At 36.0% G+C, this 20,505-nt stretch overlaps 1 protein-coding gene across 24 annotated transcripts in view; it reads right to left on the bottom strand.

Moving 5' to 3' along the window:
- The window catches only part of PPFIA2 (PTPRF interacting protein alpha 2), a 450,745-nt gene that overhangs the window by 261,549 nt on the left and 168,691 nt on the right, over positions 1-20,505 (bottom strand). The gene's annotated exons all lie outside the window — the stretch shown is intronic.

Below are 20,505 nucleotides of genomic sequence, written 5' to 3'. Positions count from 1 at the left end.
TAAACAGACCAATTAATTAGCACTAGACGCAGGAGATAGAGAGTAAATGACAAAATCCTTGCCCTTTCAAAATTCACAGTCTAGCCAGGAAGATGGACAAGTGACAAAAATTACAGATAATGCATTAAGTGCTATAATAGAGTTGGGTGGACAGTTTAAGAAGCAGGGAAAATCTGGAAATTATACAGCTGGTGGCCTGGGGAAGGATTCACATAGAAGGAAACATCTGATCTGAGCTGAGTCTTCAAGGATAGATAAGAATTGGCCAGGCACTTGGCAAGTTAAGGCATTCCAGACCCAGGAAAGAGCATTTGTGAAAGTGTGGAGCTAATTTATTTGGCAAAATAGCAATGGGATATCTTTGACAGGGTATATACAGGGTGATGTGATACAATTAGACAGAAGGCAGGAGATTAAAGAGATATATTTTGAAGGTCTAAGTAAGGCAGAGAGTGGAAGTAAAGAGTGTTTAGAGGATATGAACAGGAGCAAATTTCCTATTCAGAATTCGGTTTCAATGGACTCTGAGGATCCTGTCTGAGGTGGCTCTGCAGAGCAGTGTTAGAGTAGTTAATGGTGGGTTTTAATTTGCCATTTGAGTTGAGCTGAGCTTGTGTATATGGGGCACCTAGGTTAATTCTTTAGTAGACCCAAAAGTTAGAAATACAATCACGTTGCCTTTGCTATGTCATTAGTACATGAGAGGGAGTGAAGGCAAATACGTGAACAAAGATATGAAGAAAGAACACGTAAGCGAGCAGACCAGTGCACTAAGGACTGAACCTGGGGGAAGGTCAATATTTAATGACTGGAGAGGAAGAGTCTGAGATAGGAAGAAGTCTGAGAAGAAAATTGAAAGAACCAGATGATCGATCTGTCCTGGAATCTTAACGAGAGAATTCAAGAAGGAGGGAGTTATTAACAGTGTTAAATGATGCAGTGAGATTGAATAAGAAATACATTGAAAATATTCATTGGATTTAGCAAATAGAAGGTCTGAGAACATGATAAAAACAATTTAATTGGCACGACTATGGTGAACGCAGATTACAGTGACTGAGAAATAATCAGCCTAGAAATACTAGAAATATACGATAAGAACTTGTTGGCAATGTCAACACATCAAGGTCGGACAATAAGACTTAATATATAGCAGATGCTCCATAAAATTTGTGGGCTAACTGAATAAAGACATGAATGACAAATAAAATTTTGGGTTTATCTATATCTAAAGTGAAATATTGATTATGTACCTTATTATTAGGTGCTGCATTATTTAGTTAAAACTTCATTTCATTAAAATACTATGATATCCAGAGGAAGATTTTGTCATAAGAAAGTAATCTATTTTTACAGGGTTAGACTTTTATAATTATTTATTTCTGTATTATAAAATTCACTTCTCGGGGGCCAGCACAGTGGTGTACTGGTTAAGTTCACATTCTCCACTTTGGGGGCCTAGGGTTTGTGGGTTTGAATCATGGGTGCAGACCTAGACACTGCTCACCAAGCCACACTGTGGCAGCATCCCACATACAAAACAGAGGAAGACTGGCAATTCAATGTTAGCTCAGGGCCAATCTTCATCACCAAAAAAAAAAAAAAAAAAAAAAAACCCACAAAAATGTTCCCTGGACAGGTAATGGCTCTATTTCTCCTATCTCATCTTCCTGGACCCTGAACTTTTTTGGAGGCCCTGAAGTTTAGGTGGGATGGTGGTAATTTAAAGGCTTGGCTCTCAAGAAGTAAGCAGAGGATCCTGATGCGTAGTACCAAGATCTTCTTCCTTCAGTTATCTCATGGTCCTTCGGAGACAGTTCAAGGGAATCACATAATGGCCCTGAGTTTCATGTTGTGCTGGCCATGGGCCCATAACCTCTGGGCGTGACTCTGCTGATCTCTCATTTTAAGGTATCCAGAGCAGCTAGAAGCCACTACCCCAACCTAGAGTCTCCCATCCCTCTTTCTGTTTACATTGCTGTAAACTGCTCTTTCTTTCTCAGGAAGGCACAGAACAGACAACCACAAACTGATTCATCACTGTATGTCACAGGCTTTCGACCCATCTTAGCCTGAAAACGATTCTTGAAAATAAACAGAAAAATATCTCTTCAAATAAGTATATTCACATATCTTTGTGCAACATCCTTAGTTAGTTTCAGTTTTATCTCCCCAAAACCTTTCTCAAAAAGAATATGATCATACTCCATCCCCTTACTTTTTACTCAGATAAAAACAACCTGATTCATTAATTTGACTCTTCTCTTACTCAACATGATTTTTTCTATGTGACCACAGTGAGGTATGGATGAATATGCTGAGGACAAAAATTATAAGAAATTGTTTCAGTACAGCCAATTTAATTTTAGAGAATTGAAATATCTGTTTTATCATTATTAACATAAATAATGCTATATAACAAAAATTATCACTGAACTTTAGAATAAACAGCAAAATTACTTAATAAGATAAATCAGCATCTCAAAAATTATAGATTGAAGACTGAATAATCTCATATACACAGCATGGAACTCTGCTGGGGACAGAGAAGAAAACCTTCTGGTCAAGTAAATGCTTCACGTATTACATTGTGTGTCCCATCCCTGAAGGCTCTTCTGAAATGTTATCTTGCCCTGCCCCCCTCAAGAGTGGACTGGACTCCATTTGTCTCCTCTCCTGAATCTTGGCAGGTTCTATTAGTACTTGATGCATAGAATGTGGCAGAGGTGATGGTGTGCCAGCTCCAAGCACAGCCTGTAAGTGACCTAATGACTTCTGTCTCCTGCTTCTTGTAACGCTGAGCCTGGACTTCATCCAAGAAGTCCAGGCACCACTGGACTCTGCTGGAGAGAAAGGCCACAGAGGAACAAGCACTGAACCGCAAGAGAGGTGAGCGAAGAAGCCAATTTGATATCCAGGCCAGCTGAGATTTCACAGGACTCCAGCCCTAACTGCTTTCCAACTGAAGCTTCATGAGAGACTCCAAGCAAGAAGCGTACAGTCAAATCTCAGTTCATGAGAAATAGTGACAAATTGTTTTAAGCCACTATGTTTTGGAGTTTTTGTTCAGCAATAGTGGCTAACTGAAATACAGAGGATGAGTTTTTGCAGTGAGGAGGGGGTAGGTGGTACGAGATAGAGCTGGATAAGTAGCTGGGTACCAGATTACAAATGGTCTGAGTGATCTTTGTGACATCTCAAGAGTTTGGTTTTATCTTAAGGACAGTGGTAAAACAGAAAAATTTTAATTGATTTGATATACTGTTCTTTTGTAGAAATTAACCTTGTGGAGGAGGGGAGAATTTCCCTCTCCTTTCCCTTTCTGCTTCTGATGGCTGGTCAAATAATTAAAATGACATACGGCAGGTTAACAGGAAAAATTCCAAGTTTAATACATGTGCATAAGGAATTCACGTAAGTATGAAGAATTACAAAAACAATCAAGCAAAATGAAGTATATATGTCTTTCTGGAGTAAGGAGAAGGAGATAGAGGTCTGAGACTTCAAAAGGAAAGAAGGCAATTTATCGGAAGAGGAAAAGAGTTAATATTTGGTAAACAAATGTTTTCTGGGCCATGTGTAGACAATGGGACCCAAGAGAGAACTCTGACCAAATGGGTCTTGCTAGGTTTCTCCCTGTCTACTGCATCTAGTGCATATTACACTAGCGTTATCATGGTGATAGTTCCTTCCTGGGACAGCCCCTTCTATCATAAATTCCTTTATGCAATTTGTGGGAAGGTCAAGGGATCTTCCCAAGTCTTCTGAGCCTTGACTGTTTTCAGTTTGAAATAATCTGCATGCCAGAGTGGCACATCTTGGGGTGGTGCCCTGAACCACGTCAGTCTGATACAATTTATATGTTAGGTATCGCAACTTAAATTGAAAGAGGCTAACGCTAGAATCAGGGGACCAGGTACAAGAGTGCTTCACTAATTGAAGCAAAAATAATGAGTCCGGACTAAATGGCAGCAGTGAGAAAGGTGGGATATGAGTGATGTCATGATCTATATAGGAGATAAAATTCATGGGACTTAATCAGTTGGATGGGAGATAAAATTTTGGGTACCCATATAATCAAAAATAATAGCAACCCAAATTAAATTGTCTTAAACCAAAGAGAGATATATTTCCAGGATGATGGGGTTTCTCCTAGAACTCAAAGATTGGGATGTATCTGGGTCTCAGGCACAACTGAAAGTAGAAACCCAAATGTCCCTGATCTCTTTCCACCTTTCTTCTCTAATCCTTCCTAAATCTTCTTTATTTTCTTTCTCTGTGCAATGGCTTCTTCCAATTTTCTCACAATAATGGAAGAAAACAGGGCCCTTAAATTGGCTAAAATTTACATCTAATAGTCCAAAATACAATAGAAAGCTTACTTTCCCTTTCTCAGATCCAGAAATAAAATGTTCAATACATCATCTGGGCACATATTTGAGAAAGAATTGATTCCTTGGTGCTCATATTCTCCTAAGTGACAAAGGGGAGTTTTGTTTGAGGTGTATTGAATAATCTTACAGAAGAAAACAATTGTGTCCAAGTGAAAGGGCAGTAGATCAAGTGGAAGTTATTAGTTTTGGTATTTGAAATAGAAATCTTTTCTGAACTAAAAAGCTATATAATTTTTTTAAGCGCAACAGCTGAAGGTTCTTTGAACTGTATTACAGGGTTTTTCTTGTTCAGAGCCATGTGAGTTCGCTTCAAACCCTTGGTGGTAGGGCTCGGTGCATATTCTAATAACTAAGGCTCTTCCCCTTCCTTAAAGTAGAAGTTTTTTGGGGAATAGGATCACAAGGTACGGTTTGAGAGCAAATCTTAAGGAAGTTTATTGGATTTAGAATAGCATTCCCAAAGAGTACTGCTCTTAAATACTTTAAAAATACATGGTTTTGTGATCACATAAATTCTGGAAGTGCAACATTCTATGTCTGACTCTTATGCATTTATTATATAGATTAGAAGATTAAAAGCTCTGAAAAAATATTGATACAGATGTAGATATAGATATAGATTGATATAGTATTTTCTAATGTATTTGGCAATTTTTTTTTCCAAATAACCTTTCTACTAATATCCCATACTACATGTTGTGGGATATGCTTATAAGATAACATTGATTTAAAGATCTATTTCCATGATTCCAGAGTGGAAAGTATTTAAATTATAGTTCCAATTTAGACTATACTATGTATAATACAGTATGTTATAATATATAATATGTATATAAAATCATTATTACATACAGTATTAGTTAAATGAAATCTCATTAAATGTGGTAACTATAACTAAGGGATAGCTTTGGCATTAATTCTTTTCTTATTTTTCCCAAAAAGTATTTATTTCATTAATCTGAGATTCTTTCAATTGATAATCTGTAAATCTTAATAGGCATAATTTTCAGATGATAATAGACGTTCATTAGGAGAAAATAAATAGTTCTTTAGTTATGGGTCTCTATTATTTAATCATTTCACTGATATTTTGGCTGGCAAAATACAAAACATTACAATTAACTTTATAGGGGACAAGAATAAGATTAGAACACAAATTAGTAAAGCAATAAATCGATAGAATTGAAATATTTTTCAAAATAGATAATAGCATTTTAATTGCAAATGAGGAGAAAAAAAATATCCAGAATTCTAACTCACGTTACAGAATAAACAGCTTAAAGTTCAGAGATGCACATACTACATTTCGACTTCTTATGGGCGTTTAAATATAGCCCTGATGAAATATAATAGGACACAGTCAAATTCAGTGGCTCCTGCTCCTTGCCGTCCAACAGGCTAATTCAGAGTTTTTAAAAATAGAGACCCTTGGAGTTAAACCCTAAATAAACTAAATAAGAAGCCGTTAGCATAGAACCGAGATATGCTTATGTCCAAAAGTCACTCTGAGACCACTCCTCTCTGATTAGCCATGATACGTGGGAATCTCTGGACTGGGCAGTGCTCCTACGTCATCATCGACTATTTCCAAGCACTCTAAATGACACACATTGTATTTTCACACTTTCTGGTTGTCATTACTTATTCATCATAATGAAAAGTCACTAACTAAGCCAAATACTTTGAGGTGATGACAGTCCAATAATTATTCATTGATAAATGTGTGGCGGTTATTTTCCAAAATTAACCCAATGAATAACATGTTTTACCATGAAAAATAGGACGGGCTTATTGAGGTTCTATCATTTTAAACTAGTTCCTTGTTAAACTTGATTCATTTTGATTTTATGATCACCTATAGAATATTTCTTACAATTTTCCGTGCTTATTAAATGATGCAAAATTGTGAATTCTCACAAAACAAATGTAAAAATGTGTTGATTAGACTGAGTAAGCAATCTTACGAGTGAAAATTGGTTGCTGAAAGTGAAATTAGGCAGTGAAGTGGGGTTTGACATCAGACAGAAGGGGAGAAATTTGAGGAAGCTTTTGATGAATGCTTTGTTAGGTTGTTTTGGCTAAATTTACCTACTTCCTCCACTAACTTTTGTGGCTGGTAAGACATCAAGTAAAAACCTTGTCAACGACAATCAACCAATTTAAGAGAGCAATTCCATATATAGCACGAAACCTGAGGGCTACCCATTGTTAGAGTCCTTATCACTGAAATTCATGATAGATTTAAGAGAAACTAAAAGGTAAGATACATATCAGACTGTATGTCTTGGACTTCTTGCATTCATTTGCATTTTTTATTTATTAGCAAGAATGTGGCAGATTATCGAATTTGGGGGTTCAATATAGTTTGAACTAGCAGGTCTTAATTTCGTAAACTGCCCAAAATAATTCTTTATATTTGTAAAAATGACCTAAGTTATCTTTATGGCCCCGTCTTTTTATTTTCCCCTTCAACGAGACTGTCAGAAGGAAAAGCACTATATAAGAAGTGGTTTATCAGGCCTCTTTGATTACAAAACTTACACACACACACATACACAACATATATAGCCACCTTTTTCACAAATTGAAGTTAAAATTATCTAACCAATTCAATGTAAACCTTACCAAGCATTCTTGCAATCTTGGTTACTCTGATTGGTAAAGTTCCCATCCCTATTCACATTTACATTTGAACCATTGGTAATATCAACTCAATTTACCACTAAATAGTGATTACAGAGACTGCTAGAGAATTATGAAGTGCCAGATTTGAGATCAAGAGGAATATAATATGTTCATTTATGGAGGCCTTTTCTATCCCCGCCCCAAGGTGAAGGCAAGTCATTCCCATATGAACTGCATACCTTCCCCTGATCCATAGCTATACATACAGTGATTACCTGATTAATATTTGTCTGCCAGCGAGACTGAAATTCCCACGAGTGGAGGGGTCAGGTCTAGTTTCATTCATCATGATATTCCCAGATCAGCACAGCCTCTTTCACTAGATTCTCAAAATCTCCCAATCCCCAAAGCTTAAGGGAATATTTAAAATCCTTTCTGCTAAAAGCATGCAATGTCAAACTCATTCTGGTTAGAATACCTGCATATTTTCCTTTCTGCTTTCCAGAGTAGAGACGGATCTTTAAAATTGGTCAGCCATAAGAAGTTATGTAATTGTTAGTGGTAATACTTTCTTCAAAGATTTTATCATAAAGGCTATCCATTGTTCTGGGAAGCAGCATTATTTGAGCAAATTTCCATCAGCTATCATTAAATTTAATCTTTGCATAAGTGAATAGGTATAGTGATTCCCTCTATTATTTAAGCTAATTCATGAAAATACACTAAGTCTAGGACACTACTCAGAATTAAATACTTTCATTTGAAATACTTTCAATCATAACAGAGCCTTCTCAAATCAAGTAGCATTTAGGTCACTAAATGGGCAATTCATGTAAAAATATTAATGATCTGAGAGAATTAATGCTTATGCTAAAATGTACTTACAAACTCTCTGGCCATAAATTTTTTCTCTAATATCATCTGAGACTCAACAAATGTGTCCATAGGAAAGTCATAGCCTATAAATGCACTAAGTCTCATGCACACTGAGATTTGATTTGTGTATTATATTTCTCAAGAGCCAAGTGAATTATCACAGGAAAAGGGATCAAGAAGCTCCTTAAAGGATGGTGGGTTTCCACTTACAAGTCATGTGCTTAGGAATCTGTGGCCCTGAATCATAATTTTAAAATTACATCATAATTTCCTTCTAATATCATTTATTTGGTCCATATAATATGGTTTGGTGTGCAATATGATTCTTTTACTTCATCAGAGATGAAACATTTTAGTGATATTCTTCAAAAATATATGTTTAAATGTTTCATGTGTCTTTAAGAATTCTACATAGCTAACAGAAACAAAATATAATGTACATCCTGTTTTTCTTTCTTATTGGCCGAAAGGTGACATAAAAATTCTCTGCCTTTGTTCTTTAAAACCTGAAAGGTAGGAATATGGAATTGTACCTCTGTCAAATTTCATGGCACTCATTAACACAGCTCTCCTTTAATTTAAGAATTTGTCATATTAATGAGTTATAATTCAATTTTGATAAAGCATTAATATGTGGAAGCATAATATCCCAATATTTTGATTTATTTCCAATAATAAACAATCTCTACTGGAGTAAGTAAATATCTTTAGTTAGCTGACACATCTAAGTTTATCTAGATTTGAGAATATCAGTATTATAATAAAAGTTATGTTGCCCATTTTATTGATGCTATTTGGTATAGCATGCAAATAAACAGTATTTTAATACAAAATCCACACTGTATTTTTGAAAATGTCAGAACAGCATAAGTTTTAAATACATATATAATGGAGAAAAATGTTGCAGAAGCTAATTCACTCTTGTTGACAAGAAATGTATATATTTTGGTAAACTAAAGAACTTCTTAAATCAGAGTGACAGGATGGCACAACTATAGGTGGTTCTCCCTGAACCAAGCAGTCCTCTCTGAAATCTGCCATTGTAGTAGGAATAATAGTGTTTAAAACGTTTTTGATTCATTATCTTGTTATTTTAAATACATCACATTTATGCACAAATCACCCTAACAAGATGAGATTCTACCAGTTTTATCAAATATAGCTTTCTGGAATGGCTACATTGTGGCTCATTGCTCAAGGAGACATAAATGATTCACTCTGCCTGGTATTTATCTAATATTATTGTATAATGCCTGATTTGTTTCATGACTAAATTGAAACGTATAATCATTTTCATGGTTTTCCAAATGTTCTCTACATTTCTCAATTTGTGGAACTTGGACCTTAAATCAGTATTTAAATGAATGGCGGATTGACTCATAGTTACTATAATCAATATTTCTTTACCCTAATGCAAATATATTTTCACATAAATTATAATTTAATATAAGCTCACCAAGAATAACTAGGAAATCCAGATAAACAAAATACCAACAAATCACCAATACTTGCATCACCCAGAGAGGGCATTCCCACACTTCTGCATGGCACATAGACTAGCCCTGGCATGTTGGTGGTAGTGTAGACAAGCCCATTCTGGTGTGATCACCAAGCTGTAGCAAACGTCCAAAGAGGCCAGGAGAGTCAAAGAAGCCAGGACCGCCAACAGGGATAAGAGTAGCTCAAAAGATTTCTTGAGGAGGATCCCGAGACCTGGAGTCTTGTAGAATACTTGAAGATGTGCCTGGCCCTCCGCTAAATATTTAAAGTCCCGCAATGGCAAGTGTAGCAGAGCTAGTGAAAAATGGGTTACTATTTGCCAATTTACACTCTGGCTAAAGTGGCCTGGGGAAGCACGCACTGTGACACATTATGAATATACGCATTATTCCACTCTGGATCACACAATGGCATTAGTGCCATTTCTAGATGAATATCTTATGTATTTAAAAGACCAAAATATAGTCCTTTCTGCACTAGAAAAAGCACAAAACTTGTTTTTATAAGTTCTTGAATTATAATACAGGGCTATTTGGCTAACGATCTCTTTTTTTAAATTCATCCCAGAGTTAACAGTCTTTAAAATTATAATATTTTGAACTTTTTGAAAATGACGTACTTCATGCAATAGTTGAACCAATTTTAACACATGCAGAGAAAATGCCATCCTTCACTTCTCTAAGGGAGTCAAGAATTCCTTCAGGATTCTGTAACTGGTACAAAATGTAGATAATAACAGCTAACTATGTTTCACAAGTAAGTGTTAAAGAGTCTTGTTCCCCTTTTTAAAAAGGAATGTGGGTGTGGTGGCAGCAATATGTGTGTGCGTGTCTTTGTGTGTGTGCACATGTATTTTTAGGTGGTAAGGAAATTAGAAGGCAAGAAAAGAGGATGCAAGATTGGAATTTCATGGAGTTGTTGCATGTTATGGGTTCTCGAACATTTTACTCATTTGGAAGGAAAATAATTTTTATCCCAAACTTAAATTAGTGTTTTCCTCTTGCATGATTGAAATTATGACTTCAACCTTAGGGAATTTTATAAATATATTAAAAATTATCCCCAAGATGCCATTAAAAGACTCTTTTTCTTAGGGCTTAGTAATTCTAGACTTAAGAATGAGTTCAAGTACTACTGAGCAAAGAGTTCACAAAACATCAAAAGATAAAAATCTTCATATTTATCTTGGATGTGATAAACCTCTTTAACGTTATAAAGATATTTATTAAACGATTTTGCATTTCATTTATTTCTCTTATCCCGTGGCTTTTCCATGATGCTAAGTTCTTTTAGTCTTCTGGCTCTTTTTTTCCCCCAGAGTGATGTTGACATACATCTGCTCAAATTAATTACCATCCTATCTCTGTAGACTCATTTGGCCTGAATAAAATGTTTGAGTGCTAATTTGTGGACTGACATACGTGGCCTCCTCTGTGAAGTTATACTTCACCCTAACAAAGGCTGTGATGCTGTGAGCCTTCTTTCTTATTGATGTCTTTTTAACTGACATTTATTGGGCTATGCCTGTGATCCTGAGGAATACAGGTACCAGAGACTGGAACGCAAGAAAGGGAAAACATGGTTGAAACAGTACAGCATCTAGAGGCAGTGTGGTTAAGATGTTTAAAATATTGTCAAAAGTACTGGCATCTCTTTTTTTTTTCCTTAAAGATTGGCCTTGAGCTGACACCTGTTGCCAATCTGCCTCTTCTTTTCCTTCTTCTTCTCCCCAAAGTCCCCCAGTACATAGCTGTATATTCTAGTTGTGGGTCCTTCTGGCTGTGCTATGTGGGACACCACCTCAGCGTGGCCTGACGAGCAGTGCCTTGTCCACGCCCATGATCTGAACCAGCAAAATCCTGGGCCGCCGAAGCAGAGTGCATGCACTTAACCACTAAGCCACGGGGCCAGCCCCAAGGCATCTCTTTTTGAAAAAACAAGAGAGTGTGTGTGCGTGTGTGTGTGTGAGAAAGAGAGAGAGAGAGCAAGAGAGAGGAAAAGAGAGAAAAAGAAAATCCCTTAGCATTGGATGTAGAATTATTTGTGAAATGTAATATGTGATCATATAATATCAGTTACAAGTATTGACATAACCTCACCATTGGATTGCTCTTATAAAATATTAGCAGATGATTATATGTGTTAAAAAGAACTAGGAGATACATCAGAATGTCTTATTTCTTTCTTAATAAAAACTGGATTGATTTATTTAATAAATATCCATAAATGTCCATTAAGAGCCTACTATGTGTCAGGCAGAGAACTGGGCTCTCTCTCACAGAAGACTTTTTCAGATCTTAAATTTGTAGCTCTAAATATTCTAATTTAGTTTAAATGTGTCAATAATTTGCCTTTACTATGTATCAACATCACATAACCTTATGTTCGTAAGCAAGAGAAGGCATGGGATGGGAGAAAGAAAGTCATATTTGGAATCACAGAGACCTAAATTCCAGCTGTAGCATAGTGCCTCAGATTCTATTATTATGGAAATGATTTCTTGGTGAACATTGAAGCTTAAATTTAGAAAATTTAACAAAATATATCTATTCAGAAATAGCTGACATTTAATCTGTTGAGACTACAGATCAAGGAGAATAGACATCAACAAACCATGTTTTACAAAAGACATTCTGCACAAATTATTATAAATGAGCTTTGATTCTAAATGAAAAGCTAATTGCTATTTCTATTTATATATAACTCAACTATTTTAATGCAATGATTTACTTAATTCGCTAATAAATTTAAAAGCGTAATTACATTCCAAAATTATTACTATGATTCATTTCAGATGACAGCATATATGTCTCCTGCGGCTTACCCAAGAAGGAAGACAGACACAGACTGTGTATATCATACGAGATGGCAGGGAGCAAAATGCATGGACAGAATATACTGTCTCCTATGTCCCACTTTTCCCTTATGATCCTGCAGTTAATTCAATCCTATTAGTTTGAGGCATAACATTTCAATTAGGATATAGCTAATAATTCGTAAAACAGTTTTTCGTGCCTACTATGTGTCAGGCAACTATGACTGAATAAGCAAGAATAAATTAGACATAGTTCACGCTTCAAAAAACTTCCCATCTCTGGTGGAGCAAGTAGAAATAATAAATTAATGAGATGAATGTTGAGATTGAGATTTCCATACGGTAATATAGGAGAACGAAGAAAAAAACATTTAATCAAATCTGTTGATATGTTGGAAAATCTCCTGTCCTGGGGCTTGTTCAGCCATTGCCCCTCCTCCCTTTGAACTAGCTAAATCTGACTTTTCTTTTAGTTCTTGACTTCCTCAGGGAAGATATCTCTGAATCTCATTCCTTTCCTTCATAAATTTTACTAATTTTTATACTTACGTTTCTTTGAGTATCTGATAAATATTTGCTTCTCCATTAGACTGGAGGCTCTAAGACACCTGAACTGTTTCTACTTTTTCTCACCATATAATTAGTAGCTACTCAATAAAAATTACTGGTTAGATTAATGAATAAAGTGGTGACTCTTTCTGAAGAAGAGTTGAAGGTTAAGTAGAATTATCCTGGTGAGTGCGGAGTGGACTCAGCAAAAACACAGGAATAAAACACAGGCTTCACCGTGCAGGGGAACTAACTGAGCACAAAGTACCGGGTAGACAGCAGCAGGAAATGATGCCAAAAACATCCCAAGAGTCACCCTCCATGGTCTTTTCCTGTGTTAGAAAGAACGGACAGTCTTCTTTCAGCAAAATTAGAAGCCGTTGAGGGGTTTTAATCTGAGAAGTGTGAAAGGGCAAGTTTTACATTGCAGATAGACGATCCTGGCAGCTTGTAAAAGCTTGATTTTAGGCAGACTAGGTTGCATGCAGAAATGACAGCAGTGAAAGACGGAAAAGATTGTTCTTAAAAAAAATCATCCCAAACGCAGCAATCCAAAGGTAACTACTGTTAATATTTTGATGTTGAGTAGATATCTGATAATTATGAGGTATGCATTTTGAGCATTCTAAGAGTTGCCAAGTTGACAACCTATAGCATAAGAATTGTCACAGAAAACAGGTTAATTATATAAGAAAATAAGAATTGGACAATTGACAATTTTACAGCTACATAACTAACTAAGCGCATACTTCAGCAAAACTTTGACAGGAAGTTTATTTATGATATGAGGTTGTACACAGGAGACATATGGCTTAATAAAGTGTGGTCTAGGAGAAAACCACGGGTGTGTTGAGATACTGCTGATGGTATTGCTGGTTTCTCAATTACAACAGAGTTCTGATGGAATTAGTGACAGATGCAAGCCACCAACTATTGTTTTCTATGTAAAAGCCATCACTTTCCAAAGCTTCTCCTTTTTCTTTTCAAAAAACACTTATTACGAAACATGTTATGAATCCATTTGGACACTTTTCCCTGAGGTTTATAATCTGAGACGTGATATACAGCAACCTGGACAGAGTCAATTCATTCCACCAAAATGGAGGCAGTAATAGCCAAGATCAAGTGACAGTCTGTTATGCCCAGTGAATTCTGACTGGACTTTCTTTTAATTGTAACAAATACTACATGTTGACGTACTTTATTAGCCACAGAAAACAGAGATATCATCAAATATAAAAATCACTTAATAAGTTAATATTGATAGGAGTTCTTTAATTCTACAGTTTTCTTATCCCTGAAGAGGATGGGCCTGCATGTTTTCAGACCTAGTTTTACAGCAGTTGTCTGTTGCTAAGCATTGTAGAAAAATAAATATAACTTAGGAGACGTGAAGAGAAAATTATGAAAACCCATTGAAAGAAATATAAAAACTGAATGAAGCTTAAAACCATAAGTTGCTAAGACGAATAAAGTATGCTAATCTGAACCAAGGGTTAATTGTATAGATAAGTCTTTGGCCACAATTACAATTTAAGTGAAAAATAACTAAGCCAAAATATAAAATGAAAATAATTCAGAGAATGTTAGTCCATTGTTTTTATTGCCAATAGATAATTTGTTTTTATTATACAGATAATTACAGGGAAATACTACTGGGAAAAAACATTGAAAATGATTATGTAGTTAGGACTAAAAGTGATAGCTGAATAAGGTTCACTGGGAAATATTTCAAGAGAGTGCAGCCATTTTGTAAGAGACTTCATGTTGACTATACTATAAATACTTGCTCTGGAGATTTCCAGTGTGGTGATAGGAATATCCCTACTGGGTTTTATGCAAGGAGAGAGATCCTTGTAAGTCACTACTAACGGCAATAGACAAGGAACATTGTCCACACAAAGAAGTCATGGCCTCCATTTTTAGCCTTTCTTATTTAGGAGTAAATCTTTTTATCTTACCCTCTTTTGTATTTATGGATTCATTTTCTTCTTAAACTATCCTTTCCAAAGACCTCAGCCAGCTATTCCTTTCCAAAGGCATCAATTTACGTGTGTCATCATTTTATCTTCTCCCACCTCTTCTAATGTTTTGCTCCACTATTTCTCCTGGGTACCCTCCTCCATCCAGCATTTCCACTGGATCTTTCAGCATGACCTTCAAACGTTATAACCAATGGCTTATTAAAGATTTAAAAATAAGGCCTTTAATACATTTACAATCTCTATTCTACTGCCTTAGATATTTCCTTTTCATAACTATGCTTCTTAAGTGGTCTAACTTCACTCCTTCCATTTGGTTTTAATTTATTCACTCTTTGTTCATTGCAATTGGGCTTTATTTCCAATGAATCTAATTCAGTGGTCTTTTCTTAGTCCACGTCTAATTTGTCTAATATTTGACTCGATTTATGACTCCTTTCTTTAAAACTCCCTCCACTCTTTGGTTCCATCTAACACACTATTCAGTCACTGTTCATTTGTTCACTTAACAGATAGTAACCATTATCTTTTGGCAGGCTCTATTGTAGATGCTAAAGTATAAGTCAGTTAGATATGGTCCATAAACTTGTGAGAGAAAAAGTACACAAATAATTATAATAAAATGTGATAAATACATTAATAGAGATATTTACATTCCAGTACGGCATCATGGAAGACGGCTCATTTTAAAAACCTTTAATAAAAATGACTCTTTTCATGCAAGTATATAAAATTTAAAAAAATTATTCTCTTCCAGTTAATGGAAATAAACAAAGTAAATATCATCCTTTAAATGGAAATAAACAAACAAAAATGGCTTCTAAAGAGTTCTGTGTGAATAACGTAATTCATTACTCACTCATTTTGTAAAATATGCTTACGTATAAAACAATTACTTTGAATGATATTATTAGTTCTGGTTAACATTGTAAAACGAAAACACCTTCATTGAAAACTCATGAAATGAATCATTCAAACGGCACTTCATAGGAACTGTATTTGAGCTGAGAAAACTTACAGAACTATAAACTTTTAAAGCTGAAGGGAACTTAGAGACCATTTACTCCAAAGAACTCATTATTTTACAAAGAAGGAACTGACTCTCTGAAAGACACTTAGTCCAAATCACACAGATTCATAGGGGCTTAACTAAATTAGAACCTGGGATGCTCTGCTCCAAATGATCTTTCTACAAACATGCAAACTGAGCATAGTAGTGAGCCTCTACAGTGACATCCACAGGCCCCTTTCTGAAAGTATTTACAATAGTCTAAAGAAAAATATTTTGATGAGTATTACATGTGTTTTCACACCCCCTCATTTACTCCGATTGTAAAATGGTAGACCAACTCCTAAATGCAGTGTTAAACTCCCAGCAATCCACAAATGGATGCTACTTAACAGCTGAGACTGTGTTGTCCTAAGAAACAAGGAAGAGAAATCAAACTCCTAAAATGTCTTGCATATCTTATAAAAAATTACAAGTCGTGCCTCAAAACATGTCATGGATAATGCAACAAATATTTCCTTAATCTGTCATCTGATCTCTTCATTTTAGGACAAATCTACAACTGTTTACTTCCTTTTGTAAAATTAGTTGCCAAAGGCAGAATTGAATTTGCTGTCCTCATACCTGTCACACATATATGTTTACAGGAAAATCGCCTCTTCTCTGTGGGGAGGATTAGGTTTTCAAGCCAGCTCACAAAGGAAAATTCACTTTATTCAAAACCACTCTAGACAATCTCTCAGGGAGGCGTCACACTAGAGATCAACACACTACGCCTTACTGAGTCCACTCCAGGCAGTTTCCCTCCCGAGTTAGAACATATCATTCATCCAGGGGAGGAGCATCAGATGGATGACCTGCCCTGCCATAAGAGCTTTGCTAGACTGAAAGTACAATATGTATTTTTTAATGTATGATAAGTTCCTTTAACAACTAAAATTACATTCAGCATTATGAGATGCTCACACTGTAAGAAGCACAGGAGGGACTTCGGAAATTGTTCAGGTTTCCCATCTCACATCCATTTGGGGGGATATGCTCATTGCATGGCACCTTCTGTAACTTTGAAATGGTTGTTTGTCTCTCCTTCTTTGTTGTTGTTGTTGCAGTACATGAGTAGTTGAATTTGTATCAGACACGTGCAAATGATGCTATTCCACTTAATATATAGACTCTCATATTTATGAGACATATCTGTATAAAAATGCTCAACTATACACATATATGTAGTGTATGAAATGTTTTGATGGTATAAAAGTTTGTTTTAGGAAACTATTGAATTTGTTAAAATAAAATTCTAACAGTAATACAATTTCTAAAGTATGTAACTATTGTATAATGAAGAGTTTGTCTGGTCTGTGTCCCAGGTTCCTAGGAGGGAGCTTCTAAACCCTAGGAACTTCCCCAGTGAGAGGAGTGTTTTTATTATTCATGATGGGTCCCTCAGATCACACAGAGTTTATGCTAATGAGGTGACTTAGGGTGGGACCTCAGATAGTTTCAGGATAAGGTCTGGGTGAGCCAGAAAGATCAACCATGTGATTAGAGGATTGGGGTTTTAAGTCAAGTGACATTGGCCTGGCCTCCCGACCTCCAGTGAGGGGAAGGGGCTTGAGATTTCGTTCAATAACTTGGCCAATGATTTAATTAATCATACTTCCATAATAAAACCCCAATAAAAACTCTGGACTGCTGAAACTTGATGAGCTTTCCAGTTGGTGATAGATGTCAGTGTGCCTGGAGGGTGATGCATCCTGAGAACATGGAAGCTATGTTTGGACCCTCCCAGTCCTGCCACAGCTCACCTTTTATGTCTCTGCATTTGGTGGGTTTGTATCCTTTATAATAAAATTTTAATTGTAAGCATGGTGCTTTCCTGAGTTCTTTGAGTTGTTCTAGTGAATTATTGAACCTGAGGAGGTAGTGGGAACCATCAAATTTATAGTTAGTTGGTCAGAAGTGTGGGTGGCTTGGGCATCCCAGAGCTTGCGATTGATATCTGAAGTATGGGGAATCTTGTGGAGGATTCTACACCCTCGACCTGTGAAGTCTGTGCTAACTCTGGGTAGTCAGAATTGCATTACAGTAACCACATCACAAATGTGACTAACACTACCTTTGAAGGTACAGAGTGAATTGTTTGTTTGTTTAATATGTAATCCATCTAATCTTCCTCAAGAAGCTGCACCCACTGGTTGGTAGATAAGAAATTAACTTAATCCAATCTGATCATTTAAACAGTCCTTTTGGTAAAGCTCTGATTCTTCAGGATTTCCTTATCTCCTGCCCTGGCTACTCTGAGATGACAGCTTAGGGTGATGGGGCTTATACAAGTTCACAAAAAAAGGGGCAAGAGTCAGGGGCCTCAAAGGATGCTGTCCTCCACCGCCTCTGACCCTTGGTCTCTTGTTCGTCTGGTGGTGGGTCTCCCTTCTTAAATTCACAAATTGTCTGTATTAATGTAACTTGGGATTTCTTTTGGAAGCTGGTCACCATTGACAGCTAGCTTATCCTTACCTAAGCCCCAAGCTCCACGGAGTTTCCTGGATGGCTGGTGCACCTTCCTCCTTTACTGCTGGATCAAGTTGCTTTTTGCCATGGCTAGCCTAGTTGCAAGTCCAACCAAAGATACTCAAATCAGCTGCCTCAAGTGTGTCCTCTCAGGAAGATTTCATCTGAGAACTCGTGGGTCTGTCCATCCTACAGGGGAAACAGGCATGCTAGCGAAGTCAAATTCCCTTCTGCTCTTAGTTGAGGAAGTCTCATTTCAGAGTGCCAAATAGGAATACATTATGGTCGAATCTTCCCTCTGCCTTCTATGCCTCTCTTTTATCTAATGTATCTTTAACCTGCTCAGTTCCTGTCCCTCCTTCCTCTCATTTCTCCCCTTGCTAGAGAGGGCCAGGCTTTACCCTATTCTCTACATCATTAATAATGTCATAGGTCAGAAGCTACCAATGGAACCAAGACTGAATGGGGAAATTAAAACAAATTAGTTTAATTTTTCCAAAACATTATCCTTTGTTAAACCAGGCTATAGATTTATCATTATGTATTTGAAATAATAAAATATGTGTATACAGCCAAAATAGAAAGCCAATGTTTAGGTAAAAATAAATTAGGTATTTTTCTGCTTTTCTTCATAATGATATTCAAATAGAACTGCTGAAGACAAATCAATATTCTAGGTATTTATTTTGGCCATCAATATGCATTCATGTTGAATCATGTTTTTTTTTAATGATATTGCTGAAAATTTACCTACACGGCAACATGATGTGTATAAATTGCGTCATTTTTCATGCTTCAATTTCTCATATCAGAGCCAAACGATAAGCAAGTTCACAATAATCTTATTTAGACGAAAGGCATTTACTGGGAATAATAGAGTTGTGATAGTCTTTTATCTTTAATAATTAAAAAATATGATAAATGCCTACCATTACAGTTTTCATGATTTGAAAGAAATTTGTACATTTACTGTTGCACAAGTAAAAAATGAAAATAATATTCTAAAATCAGAATTATATGTAACTTTTATCTTCACTAGCAAAAAAATAATGTATATTTACTCTAGAATAATTTGAATCTGCAAATAAGCAAAACCAAAATAGAATCACCTAAAATCTTACTATTCTCACAAAAAAAAATCCCTTTAATATTTTGCAGTATGCAAAATTACTTAAAATCCTACTGTCCAGGAAAAAAAAAAAACAACTGGTTGTAATATCTTTCAGGGTATACTTCTAGAATTTTTAAAATGCATTCACCCAAAAACGTGTATAACAACAGAATCACACTGTACATGGAGCACTATGCACTAGATTTTTTATTTAACAGCAGGTAAACATAAAATTAGAATAGAGAACATGTTTGGAACATTTTATTGTGGAATTAAGGAGGAATAACACCAATAGGTTCCAACTACTGGCCCTTAAGGAATACAAGAATTATGCAAAAAGCTTTATATATGCTGTTTTATTTAATATGCAAAACCTACGAAGTGGACACTAACATCATTCCTTCTATTGATGTTGTTACAGGTTAAAAGTGGTTAAGTCAATTACCTAAGGCTACATAGCTGGTAATAGGTAGTGAAAGTGTTTGAACTCAAGTCTACCTGCAATGTAGTTTAAACTTGGGGTTTAATTGCATGCCCCAGTAAATAAATTGCTGAGAGAATAAGCCATGTATATCAGCTATTTCTCCAAGTCTACAAATCTAGACACACCAGCAAAGAATCCTTTCCCCATTTTTTCCAACCTATGCCCATCACTACTTCCTACTTCCCAAATAAACAATGACTTTCTATATGGCTAACATCAGGAGCCAAAAATAACCTATCAAAGGACAAGACTGTTTTGACTAAACCCAGTAAAAATAGGATGAGAGATGCTACTTTTTTCTTTCCTGAGGAAGATTCACCTTGAGCTAACATCTGTTGCTAATCTTCCACTTTTTGCCTGAGGTGTATTGTCCCTGAGCCAACATCTGTGCCAATCTTCCCCTATTTTGTATGTGGGTTGCTGCTACAGCACGGCTGCTGACCAGTGGTGTAGGTCTGCACCCAGGAACTGAACCCAGGCTGCTGAAGCAGAGCGTGTCAAAATTAACCACTAGGCCACAGGGCCAGCCCTGAGAGATGCTATTTTTTAACTTCACAATTGCATTCAATATCGGTTTGTGTGTTTTTCCAAAATGTTGATAAAATTTTAAGTTGCAATTTTCATAACTCATAGGCCCCACTGATTCCTT

The sequence above is a fragment of the Equus asinus genome, chromosome 4 (assembly GCF_041296235.1).
Source record: "Equus asinus isolate D_3611 breed Donkey chromosome 4, EquAss-T2T_v2, whole genome shotgun sequence".
Lineage (NCBI taxonomy): Eukaryota > Metazoa > Chordata > Mammalia > Perissodactyla > Equidae > Equus > Equus asinus.
This window is presented reverse-complemented; position numbering and strand designations above follow the sequence as displayed.